The following is a 13,992-nucleotide window of genomic DNA, read 5'->3' on the forward strand; positions in this document are numbered from 1 at the left end:
TGGCAAATAGAAGGGGGAAAAGTGGAAGCAATGACAGATTTTATTTTCTTGGGCTCCAAAATCACTGCAGACTGTGACTGCAGCCATGAAATTAAGACACTTGGTCCCTGGAAGGGGAGCTATGACAAACCTTGACAGCATATTAAAAAGCAAAGAAATCACTTTGCCGACAAAGGCCTATATAGTCAAAGCTATGGTTTTTCCAGTAATCATGTATGGATGTGAGAGTTGGACCATAAAGAAGGCTGAGCACTGAAGAATTGATGCTTTCAAACTGTTGTGCTGGAGAAAACTCTTGAGAGTCCCTTGGACAGCAAGGAGATCAAACCAGTCAAAGGAAATCAACCCTGAATATTTATTGAAAGGCCTGATGTTGAAGCTGAAGCTCCAATACTTTGGCTGCCTGATGGGAAGAGCTGATTCACTGGAAAAGACCTTGATGCTGGGAAAGAAGAAGGCAAAAGGAGATGGGCGCAGCAGAGGAGGAGATGATTATAGCTTCATCGACTCAATAGACATGAGTTACAGCAAACTCTGGGATATACTGAAGGACAGGGAAGCCTGGAATGCTCCAGTCTGTGTGGTTGCAAAAGAATGGACATGACTTAGCAACTGAACAACAACCATGACAAGGAGTAGTTGGAACTCTGAAGATTTTCCACACTCCTTCTAGGTTGGATCATGAGATATACTAATTACCAGTCACAGTGGATAGTATTATCCTTAGCCAAAGGTTCAGTTTTGCTGCTCCCAGTAGAATGTTTATGTTATCTCCACCTTACTGAACCCAAGAGCATCCATGTGCTACCTTTTGGCCACTGAAATGTCAGCAGAAGTGGCTATGATTCTTTCATGAAAGCAATGCTTTCCAAATGGTAAATAATGTCGGACTTAACTGTAGGGTGACCAGCCATCCTTGTTGACCCAGATCTGAGAGGCTTCCTAAGATGTGGGACCTTCAGTCTCAAACTGGGATGAGTTCCTCACCTTTGTTTTTAAATGATAAAAGCTCTCCAAAATGTCTGGGTATAATGTCGTCCTATGGGGGCTCCGGATCTCCTGCTCAATCCTTTTATGTCTGCTTCTCTGCAAACCTAACATTTCTGTGTTCCATTTCCTCCTGTAAATGGTTACCAGAAAATAAATCTGAAAAACCTATAATAAACCACATAAGGCCTCTCTTCTCTGACAGCATTGCCAATTTAATAGGCATCTTCAGACCTTATCTCAAAGAAATATATAAGTAGAAACAATGAAGGTAAGAGATTTTGGAGGCTGCAACCAGATACTCAATGATCTGCAGTCCACACCATACACCCTGATATGGTGTAGTAAACACAGTTCTGGACTTGCATGTATTAGATAAAGCTTCAAGACCCCAGTCTTCTTCTACATAATAGTTCTGTGACCCTAAGAAGAACACTTAATCTATTGAGTTTGGGTCCCCCTGTTTTAGAAATGGAGCAAAAAATAACATGGAATGAATTTGGAAACTCTTAAAAAGCTATAACATAGTATTTACTTTGAAGTGCATTTATAAAGACTGACCACATAGTTAAATCATATTCTATTTATTTACCAAAGTAATTTTTAAAATGTAATGATCATTGCTGTTTACTGCAACTTGCATCAATGTATAGTGAAAGAAGAATGAGTAGTATCTATCCTACATCCACAGATATGGACATGGTGTCAACTGATATTGACAGTTGGGAGTTATTCCAACTTGGTCAACAAAACATGGGTAATAATGGTTGTTGTTGTTTAGTCTCTAAGTCATGTTTGACTCTTTTGCAACCCCATGGACTGTAGCTCACCAGGCTCCTCTGTCCATAAAATTTCCCAGGCAAGAGTGAGTTGCCATTTCTCTCTCCATGGGATCTTTCTTATTCAAGGATCAAACCAGCATCTCCTGCATTGCAGGCAGATTTTTACCACTGAGCTACCCGGGAAGCCACAAGACGGTGTAGGGGGCAGTATGGGTAACAGGGAGGAGTCAGGGTAGTAGAAGAAAAAGCAACATGTTATTATTCTTAATCTCTATACTGGAAAGCAAAGACAAAAATTCACTAGAACTCTTAATAAGTGCATTTTCACTTTAAACATGAGCTGTCAACTCCCCTATCTGTCTGCTTATGCTGCTATCACAAAACACTATAGAATGGGGGCCTTATAAACTATATACATTTATGTCTTACAGTTTTAGAAGTCCAAGATCAAGGTGCCAGCAGATTCAATATCTGGTGAGTGTCCACATCCTGGATCACAGCTGTCTTATCTCTACAACTTCACATGGTAGAAGGGGCAGGTAAGCTCCTTAGGGCCTCTTTATGTATGGCTTTCCTGATAGCTCAGTTGGTAAAGAATCCACCTGCAATGCAGGAGACCCTGGTTCAATTTCTGGGTTGGGAAGATTTGCTGGAGAAGGGATAGGCTACCCACTCCAATATTCTTGGGTTTCCCTTGTGGCTCAGCTTGTAAAGAATCTGCCTGCAATGCCAGAGACCTCGGTTTGATCCCTGGGTTGGGAAGATCCCCTGGAGAAGGGAAAGGCTACCTACTCCAGTATTCTGGCCTAGAAAATTCCATGGACTTTATAGTCCATGGGGTTGCAAAGAGTCAGACACAACTTAGTGACTTTCACTTTCACTTTATTAAGACCATTAATCCCATTTGTGTGGGTTCTACCCTCATAACCTAATCACTTCCCCAAAGCCCTACTTCTGAATGCAGAGTTCCAGAGAATAGCAAGAAGAGATAAGAAAGCCTTCTTCAGTGATCAATGCAAAGAAATAGAGGAAAACAACAGAATGGGAAAGACTAGGGATCTCTTCAAGAAAATCAGAGATGTTGAGCATCTTTTCATGTGTTTGTTAGCCATCTGTATGTCTTCTTTGGAGAAATGTCTATTTAGTTCTTTGGCCCATTTTTTGATTGGGTCATTTATTTTTCTGGAGTTGAGCTGTAGGAGTTGCTTGTATATTTTTGATATTAGTTGTTTGTCAGTTGCTTCCTTTGCTATTATTTTCTCCCATTCTGAAGGCTGTCTTTTCACCTTGCTAATAGTTTCCTTTGGTGTGCAGAAGCTTTTAAGGTTAATTAGGTCCCATTTGTTTATTTTTGCCTTTATTTCCAATATTCTGGGAGGTGGGTCATAGAGGATCCTGCTGTGATGTATGTCAGAGAGTGTTTTGCCTATGTTCTTTTCTAGGAGTTTTATAGTTTCTGGTCTTACATTTAGATCTTTAATCCATTTTGAGTTTATTTTTGTGTATGGTGTTAGAAAGTGTTCTAGTTTCATTCTTTTACAAGTGGTTGACCAGATTTCCCAGCACCACTTGTTAAAGAGATTGTCTTTAATCCATTGTATATTCTTGCCTCCTTTGTCAAAGATAAGGTGTCCATATGTGCGTGAATTTATCTCTGGGCTTTCTATTTTGTTCCATTGATCTATATTTCTGTCTTTGTGCCAGTACCATACTGTCTTGATAACTGTGGCTTTGTAGTAGAGCCTGAAGTCAGTAGGTTGATTCCTCCAGTTCCATTCTTCTTTCTCAGGATCGCTTTGGCTATTCGAGGTTTTTTGTATTTCCATACAAATTGTGAAAATATTTGTTCTAGCTCTGTGAAGAATACCGTTGGTAGCTTGATAGGGATTGCATTGAATCTATAAATTGCTTTGGGTAGTATACTCATTTTCACTATATTGATTCTTCCAATTCATGAACATGGTATATTTCTCCATCTATTAGTGTCCTCTTTGATTTCTGAAAAGATGCTCAACATCACTCATTATCAGAGAAATGCAAATCAAAACCACTATGAGGTACCATTTCACACCAGTCAGAATGGCTGCGATCCAAAAGTCTACAAATAATAAATGCTGGAGAGGGTGTGGAGAAAAGGGAACCCTCTTACACTGTTGGTGGGAATGCAAACTAGTATAGCCACTATGGAGAACAGTGTGGAGGTTCCTTAAAAAACTGGAAATAGAACTGCCTTATGATCCAGCAATCCCACTGCTGGGCATACACACCGAGGAAACCAGAAGGGAAAGAGACACGTGTACCCCAATGTTCATCGCAGCACTGTTTATAATAGCCAGGACATGGAAGCAACCTAGATGTCCATCAGCAGATGAATGGATAAGAAAGCTGTGGTACATATACACAATGGAGTATTACTCAGCCATTAAAAAGAATACATTTGAATCAGTTCTAATGAGGTGGATGAAACTGGAGCCTATTATACAGAGTGAAGTAAGCCAGAAGGAAAAACACCAATACAGCATACTAACGCATATATATGGAATTTAGAAAGATGGTAACAATAACCCTGTGAACGAGACAGCAAAAGAGACAGTGATGTATAGAACAGTCTTATGGACTCTGTGGGAGAGGGAGAGGGTGGGAAGATTTTGGAGAATGGCATTGAAACATGTAAAATATCATGTATGAAACGAGATGCCAGTCCAGGTTCGATGCATGATACTGGAAGCTTGGGGCTAGTGCACTGGGACGACCCAGAGGGATGGTATGGGGAGGGAGGAGGGAGGAGAGTTCAGGATGGGGAACACATGTATACCTGTGGTGGATTCATTTTGATATTTGGCAAAACTAATACAATTATGTAAAGTTTAAAAATGAAATAAAATTTTTTAAAAAAGTTAAAAAAAAAAAAAGAAAATCAGAGATACCAAAGGAACATTTCATGCAAAGATGAGCTCCATAAAGGACAGAAATGGTATGGACCTAACAGAACCAAAAGATATTAAGAAGAGATGGCAAGAATACACAGAAGAACTGTACAAAAAAGATCTTCACGACCCAGATAATCACGATGGTGTGATCACTGACCTAGAGCCAGACATCCTGGAATGTGAAGTCAAGTGGGCTTAGAAAGCATCACTACGAACAAAGCTAGTGGAGGTGATGGAATTCCACTTGAGCTATTTCAAATCCTGAAAGATGATGCTGTGAAAGTGCTGCACTCAATATGCCAGAAAATTTGGAAAACTCAGCAATGGCCACAGGACTGGAAAAGGTCAATTTCCATTCCAATCCCAAAGAAAGGCAATGCCAAAGAATGCTCAAACTACTGCACAATTGCACTCATCTCACACACTAGTAAAGTAATGCTCAAAATTCTCCAAGCCAGGCTTCAGCAATATGTGAACCGTGAACTTCCTGATGTTCAAGCTGGTTTTAGAAAAGGCAGAGGAACCAGAGATCAAGTTGCCAATATCTGCTGGATCATGGAAAAAGCAATAGAGTTCCAGAAAAGCATCTATTTCTGCTTTATTGACTATGCCAAAGCCTTTGACTGTGTGGATCACAATAAACTGTGGAAAGTTCTTGAAGAGATGGGAATACCAGACCACCTGATCTGCCTCTTGAGAAATTTGTATGCAGGTCAGGAAGCAACAGTTAGAACTGGACATGGAACAACAGACTGGTTCCAAATAGGAAAAGGAGTACGTCAAGGCTGTATATTGTCACCCTGTTTATTTAACTTATATGCAGAGTACATCATGAGAAACGCTGGACTGGAAGAAACACAAGCTGGAATCAAGATGGCCGGGAGAAATATCAATAACCTCAGATATGCAGATGACACCACCCTTATGGCAGAAAGTGAAGAGGAACTAAAAAGCCTCTTGATGAAAGTGAAAGTGGAGAGTGAAAAAGTTGGCTTAAAGCTCAACATTCAGAAAACTAAGATCGTGGCATCCGGTCCCACCACTTCATGGGAAATAGATGGGGAAACAGTGAAAACAGTGGCAGACTTTATTTTTCTGGGCTCCAAAATCACTGCAGATGGTGACTGCAGCCATGAAATTAAAAGATGCTTACTCCTTGGAAGGAAAGTTATGACCAACCTAGATAGCATATTGAAAAGCAGAGACACTACTTTGCCAACAAAGGTTCGTCTAGTCAAGGCTATGGTTTTTCCTGTGGTCATGTATGGATATGAGAGTTGGACTGTGAAGAAGTCTAAACGCCGAAGAATTGATGCTTTTGAACTGTGGTGTTGGAGAAGACTCTTGAGAGTCCCTTGGACTGCAAGGAGATCCAACCAGTCCATTCTGAAGGAGATCAGCCCTGGGACTTCTTTGGAGGGAATGATGCTAAAGCTGAAACTCCAGTACTTTGGCCACCTCATGCGAAGAGTTGACTCATTGGAAAAGACTCTGATGCTGGGAGGGATTGGGGGCAGGAGGAGAAGGGGACGACAGAGGATGAGATGGCTGGATGGCATCACTGACTCGATGGACATGAGTCTGAGTGAACTCCAGGAGTTGGTGATGGATAGGGAGGCCTGGTGTGCTGCAATTCATGGGGTCGCAAAGAGTCGGACACAACTGAGCGACTGATCTGATCTGATCTGATCTCTGAAAGCCCTACTTTTCACTGGACATTAGCTTTCAGAGATGATTCAGTAATCTTCCCCTCCAAAACTACACCCTGTTTTCTCCTCCCAACTCTGTACCCTTGCATGGATTACATCAGTTGAGTGTCGTTGCTCTCTGACTCCAGATGAAAGCACTGCCAGAGATTGGAGGAAGGCAAGTGAGATTAGGGTATTTCCCGATTATTTTCTTGAATGGTTGCTGGGGCTTGACTGTATGCACTGAAAGTCACAATTCAGGTCAAAGTAGCCCTCTCCACATGACTCATTCCAAGTTTCCATCACCTCTGATTTAAGGCGATGACAGCACTGTGATGTTCCTGCCCCAGAGACATGTTGCCATCAACCTGTGGCTTCCCTACACCTTGTTAAACCCTCTTCAATAATCCATTTGAGGAACACAATTTACTTTATTTTTTAATAATTAATTTATTTTATTTCCTACCAATCCTTAAAAGGACTCAAGTACATGTATATATACATATATATAACCTATATATGTATATATATGGTTATTTTTTAATATGCAAGAATTATTATTTTCATTTCTTTATAGTAACACTTTGCATTGGTTATTTCATTGAAAGAGAGTATCTCTCTTGACTCTGCCTTCTTCATTCCTGATAAGAAATAGATTAGACTTAGGAGATCCGGTTGCTGTATGGGACAAAGTTTTGACCAGCTTCTCTGGACATTGGTTTTAATGAAGGCTACCGAAAAGCTCACAGAGAGTCTCCTGTCCTGTGCTTTCCTGCAAGATAAGCGAAGCTGATTGCTGGACAGCTTCCAAAGTGTTGTTTTGAAGGTCTGGCTTCTTTCTCCTCTTTTAGGCCATTTCCAACTAACACATGTGAGCAATCTGAGCCCTGCCAGTGGCTTTTCTGGCAGACACAGCATGTGTCAGTTTTATTGCTCCTTCAGACTTGGGAATTGAATGCAACAAATGCTTACTGAGCCACAATTTCATGCAAGAGCATTTTGTTAGATGCTGTTGAGAGTACAGAAGTAAATTATTGTTATCAGGCTTTTAGGAAACATTTTTTTTGAATTGAAACAGTGACTATTAGTTGTTACACAGCTTTATGTTCCAAACTTACTGGCTATTTATTCATTGTTTCGTTCCATTTAAGTTTCAGAAAAACTCTTGCAAGGAAAGGGATTATTTTTATGAATGAAAAACACGGAGGCACAGAGATGTTAAACATGTTACCCATGATCACATAGCTGATAAGTGGAAAAATTAGGATTTGGATACACCAATGCAGGTGCCAAAGCCTATGTTCATCACCATAAGCCTTCAAAATGGCACTAGTCTTATTCTGGATTCAAAACAGCTGAGGAAAAAAATCTTCCAAAAATGTCAGCTGCCCATTGAATCTTACTACCTTCTCCCTTTAATTATATTATGAAGGTGTTCAATCATGGTTTCTCCTGCCAGGATACCAATTCTGTGGATGCTCAAGTCCCTTATAAAAATGTCTGTAGTTCAACAAGCTGTCTATTTCCACGGATTCCACTTCCATGGGTTTGGTTGAACCCAACTGCAGATGCAAATTTAAACCTCGCCTGAAAGGAGGGCTGACTGCATTGACTCCTGCAAGGCGAGTCAGGAAAAGGTTGGGATGGTAAGGGAGCTGATCTCCTCTTAGGTTGAATCCGACCAATAATCAAGGGCTTTTACAGACTGGGTCCCAGACATGGCCATGTGAAGTGAAGCCCGGAGAAAATACAGGATGCTTTCATCCAAATGGAAAAGAAGAGATATCTCCCTATTATTCAGTCTTATTGGATGCATAGTTGGCTGGTAGACAGAAGATATTAAGAGTCTCTTTTCAATGCACTAGGAGGACTGATGTATCAAGGGAAATTTTAGTGATTTCTTCAGTTAGACAAAGAATCCTTTTTTTAAAAAATATGATTAATCATTCACTTCATTAATCTTACTTCAAGATGTTTCAAAGAAACATTTCTTTCTTATTATCACATATTACTTGTAGGTCTTTTCCTGGTTACATACTATATTGGTGTGCAACTATGCCTCAAAAATTTCCTGTTTAAATAATTGGAGCCTAAAATAGAAGAATGAAATAATTGGCACTGTGATAAAGCTAGTCCTCTCTCTCTTTCTCTCTGCTCTAGGACAAAAAACTGCTCCTGGGAAAACCCAATTGCTGGTCCCTTCCTGCCACAGGAGTCTGGTTGTGTCTGCATTATAATTCAAGCGATAAGTGATCTAAATTCTTTAGAAAAAAAAAATCTCAAAGGACTCTCTCTTCTGTTCCACTTTTTAAACAGGAAACATATTTTGCTTTTTAGCCAAAATGACCACATCATTTGCATCTTGGGAAGCAAATGAAGTTTCTTCCCAAAGCTGAATATGATTTCTTAAAGGAGTTCTCCATAATTAATGAACAGAACCAAGTGTCTCTGTATGGACTATACTGTTTTCAATATGAAATTTGGCTTGAATAGAAACAGGTGGATGGCAGTGATGACCAGCTGTGCACATAATTTGGAAATAGAGGGAAGTTAGCCTTTAACACAGAGAAGGCGATGGCACCCCACTCCAGTACTCTTGCCTGGAAAAATCCCATGGACGGAGGAGCCTGGTAGGCTGCAGTCCATGGGGTCGCTAAGAGTCGGAGACGACTGAGCAACTTCACTTTCACTTTTCACTTTCATGCATTGGAGAAGGAAATGGCAACCCACTCCGGTGTTGTTGCCTGGAGAATCCCAGGGATGGGGGAGCCTGGTGGGCTGCCGTCTATGGGGTCGCACAGAGTCGGACACGACTGAAGCGACTTAGCAGCAGCAGCAGCAGCCTTTAACATCTATCTTTGTCTTCATTCACTTCTTTTTTTAATTTTTAAATTAATTTTTATCAGATGATAATTGATTTATACCTTTGTGTTAGCTTTTGCTGTATAGCAAAGTGAATCAATTATATATATATATGTATATATATATTCATACTTTTTTAGATTCTGTTCCCATGTAGGTCATTACAGAATACTGAGTAGAGTTCCCTATGCTATATGGTAGCTTCTTATTTCTATATCTATTTCATTCACTTCTTTTGTAGCTAGGAACTTGTCCAGCGCTTTAAAGTTTCCAATATGGAATAAACATATTGGTGGGCTATGTACCATGGAGTGCAGAATCCAGTGAGCAAGGTGATGAATGTTCTGTACAGGTCTCACCATAACACATATTTCAGTCCTCCTTCCTAGATCCTCTCGGTTCTCTTCTTGCCTGACATAGTGTGAAAATGGAAGGTTGATTCAGTACATGAACCAGTTATGTGACTTTGGGCAAGTCCTTTCCTTAAGTCATTTCCCTGAATCTCAGGTGTTTCCTTTGTAAATTGGATGAGGTGAGATTAGGCAAATCTCATTTTTCTCACATTCTAACATTCCATACACTAGAAAGCAATAGTTTTCAACAGATTCTTCCTCATGGCAAAACTATGTCTTCAGAGGAAGTTTTGAGCTGCCAGTGTAAATATAAGAACTTAGTATGGAACGCAATTGGCATCAATATGATGTCTGGATCACTGTTGTTCTGGCCCCTGAGTTCGTATCTTGTTCCATGTGTAGCAACGGCCAAAGTTCACTCTTTGGAAGAGCTGAGTTATTGACGACCACCCGTGGTGAAATTTGGCCATTGCATCTGAAACTAAATAAAGCAACGTAATTGGGAAAGGGGGCTTCCCCTGTGGCTCAGCAGTAATGAATCCACCTGCAATGCAGGAAACGCAGGTTCAGTTCTTGGGTGGGAAGAGCCCCTGGAGGAGGGCACGGCAACCAATTCCAGTAGTCTTGTCTGGAGAGTCTCATGGACAGAGGAGCCTGGTGGGCTACAGTCAGTCCATAGGGTCACAAAGAGTCAGACAGAACTGAAGCAACTGAGCATGCACACACGCCCTTGGAAAATGTGGGTTTACTATAAATTCATTTGCCAGTCGGGTGTGCCAACTAAAAGTTGTCATTTGTCATCTACTTCCACAAAGATTAAGTCATTAGCCGGTTCAGTTGCTGACCTTCAACACATCCTGAAAGGAGTTCAGGGTGGCGATCAGGAATAAGGTTCTCTGTGCTCTGGGAAAATCTGGCAGAACAGGCCTTCAGATAGATATTTTAAGATTTTAGGAGCCCCATATCTTGTTCTTTTTGTTGTTCAGTTTTTTTAGTTCTAAGAGAGAATGGACCTCTCCCTCAGTGATTTTCACAGTCTGGCTGGGATAACAAGATATGACTTGAGAGGAGGGTCTAATGGTGAAGGTACATCAGGCCAAGGGAAGACGAGGAGGCCAGAATGCACATGGGACCTTGGAGATACATTGCTGTTTGATTAAGTTTAGGAAAGATCCTACCAAGTGGGCTGCCCCTATTCCTCATTTTTTTCCCTTTGCTAATGAGTTCAGAAAAGTAAAACTGAATGATAATAGTGATAGGTTCTTATTAATAGTACAAATCACAGTTATTTGTGTTACCATACCATTCAGCTACACTAATGAATGTAGTTGCTGCCAACTTGGCCATCTTGCCTGCTCTTTCTCTCATCCACAAATCAAACTAATGTTTCTCCAGCACAGCACCTCCATATCACTCTCCTGCTGAAAAGCCTTCAATTGCTGCTTCTCTCTGCCTAACAATTTAAGAATAGTATTTAGCTTGGCATTGGGTGACTTCTACAGTCTGGACCCAACTGACTTTTCAGTTTCTCATACTCAAGTTCAGGAAAGCAAACAGACAGTCTCTAGAGTGGGTTGTTTCTAAAATATTTTAACTAAGTATTATTGAAATGAGATATGATTGCCAACCTCTAAAAATCAGAATAAAGCACATGGAAATCTGGATTTCTGTCCTTCTTTTACAATTCAGAACCTCTAGTAACACTGGGTCTTCATTTGCATGTGAAAATATCCACAAGTACCACCAAGAAGCAGCTATTCCCTTTGGATAGCCAGACCCTCTCCAGTTCCCTGAAGACTCCATAATTCCCTGACTCTGGCACACACCAACTTTATTCATTTTTATTCCCTGTCAAACTTCTGCAGACATCTGTATTTGAGGCCCCTACTCTACCATAAACAAGTTTGTTATTAGTCTAATTATCCTGCCCCCACTCAACTGACAGAACTGTCTCCTCTAGATACAGGATCTTGCCACATCCTGTCTCCCATCAGCAATCAATGTCTTCATTAGTACTTTTTAATGCATCCTATCAAATATGCCCTATTTTTTCAAGTCCATAAGATCCTATAATTTATTTTATGGAATTCTCTTTGTCATTCCTAAAATATGATTAATTAGAAAATGGCTTTTTGATTCTTCTTGAATTAAACAGCATTGGGCAGATGACTAAGAGCACAGAATTTGTCATCAAGTCAACTTGGATTCAGTTCTCCACTCAGCCACCCACTGGTTTTGTACTACCAAGTTTGAGTCCTTCATGTTCTAAAATGTCCATTTCTTTATCTAGCAGTGTGAAGCTAAGACAACTACTCATTTCACACATTTTTGTGAGTATTAGAAGAGACAATACATGAAGAAGGTTTAGAACAGCTCCCATACCTAATAAGTACTCTCTAAATGTCGGAGAAGGTGATGGCACCCTACTCCAGTACTCTTGCCGGGAAAATCCCATGGACAGAGAAGCCTGGTGGGCTGCAGTCCATGGGGTCGCACAGAGTTGGACACAACTGAAGCAACTTAGCAGCAGCAGCAGCAAATGTTAATTATTTTAACTCTTATTATTTAACACAACAGCATTCCTGACAGTTATTTTCACTGTGCTTTCTTAAAGCAAAGAAACGCAGCTAAATAATCAAAAGGACAATGAGCCAGTCTGATTTGTAGCCTATGAAACAAGAAGCAACAAAAACCCCATTTCATCTGTTTTACTAGATAATAAAACACTAATATTTGACATTTACATAACACCTGCAGAATATAAAACAGCTGGGGTTGGTGTTTCATAAAGGACCCCAAAGAGTTCTACCTTCAGGAAAGGTCTCATTAAAATCAAAGCAACATGACATTATCACCTTCCTTAAAGGAATGGCTGAATTATGCATTTTAACAGAGAAGCTGACCATAATAGAGCATTAGAAATTATCTACTTCTTGTATAAAATTCTCTCACCCTGTTACTCCTTCCTAAATACCACATATAGATCAGATCAGCTTGTTTCAAGAAAGAAATGATCAGAAATTAAATGATGAGAAACATAAAGAACCTAATATATGGGTCAGAATAAATAAATGAGGTACTTGCCATTTGGCAAGATGAATGAAGAAGACAGAAGAGGAGAAGGGGTAGGAGATGTATTTACTATTCCAAGAGCTTTTTGTACATGATCTCACATAATGTTAACAATCCTAAGAAGTAGGTACTAGTATACTTTCCTATGGGCAGATAGAAAAACTAAAGCTTGGAAAGGCTACATAATTGGCTCATTGACCTAGTGAGCAGTAAGAGGTCAAACAATTCTCTTTGTTCCAAGAGCTCCATTCACATTTCATTCAGTAATCATTTATGATCTCAAGAAATTTTGTTAAATTCCACATAACTAGAACTAGAGAAAACTTCTGGATACTGGGAGAGGCAAGTTAATAATATACAAATGGCATTTCTACTGAATTGATGATCACTACCTGCAGTAGGGGACATTTCTCCTAAACTTTACTGAGGTCAGTGAATAACAGATCACCTATGAAGAGTTTTAAAGAGCATGAGCATTTCTTGAATATTCTTAATATTTTAATCTTGAAATCCCATGTCAAATTTTTTTATTTGGGTGAATGTGGGGCCTAATCCTCAAACTAGTTTTCTTTTTAACATGTGATTTACAGGATAAACATTCATTGTGTCAGTTGGACACAATCACATCAACTGTAACTATTATTTAACTTTGAGGCATATCCAAGTATGACATCATTAACATGCAGATTTGAGGGTCAGAAAATAAAATTAATTCTCCCTTTCAGGGGAAGAGGAAGGTGAGCCTCTACTGAATGATAGCTACTTACACATATGATATTGTTTAGTTGTCAAAACAAACCCATGAATACAGAATTATTCCCAAAAGTAGAAACTGAGGAAGGGTGCAAGGAAAGGCATTCTCCCAAATACATGACTCACGGAAGACTGAGCCAGTTATTCAAATTCGGATCTCTCCAAATCTCATAATAATCTGTCAAGGCTATGAAAATGTGAATCGTTTTCTCTCCAAGTTTTGAAAGATAATTTTAAGGTTTTTTTTCTATTTTATTAATTTCTTGTACAATCCTTAGATTCACAAGAAAGTCTGATACACTCAAATCTGCTTCAGAAGCTTTATCCACACATAGACCAGGTCAGCAAGCACTGGTATCAAATATGTACTAGGGGATTATATTGTGCTCATCACTATCCTCATCTATTCATGTATGTTAACTTCTCACAACAAACATAAGAGGTAAATGCTTTATTATGTCCATTTTTTCCCATGGAAACTGAGGACCAAAGGGATTATGTGGGTTGCTATCATTACACAGCTGGTAAAAGTTGGAGCTTGGATTTGACCCTGCGTCCTCATCCT

This window comes from Bos indicus, chromosome 14 (genome assembly GCF_029378745.1).
Source record: "Bos indicus isolate NIAB-ARS_2022 breed Sahiwal x Tharparkar chromosome 14, NIAB-ARS_B.indTharparkar_mat_pri_1.0, whole genome shotgun sequence".
NCBI classification, from domain to species: Eukaryota; Metazoa; Chordata; class Mammalia; order Artiodactyla; family Bovidae; genus Bos; species Bos indicus.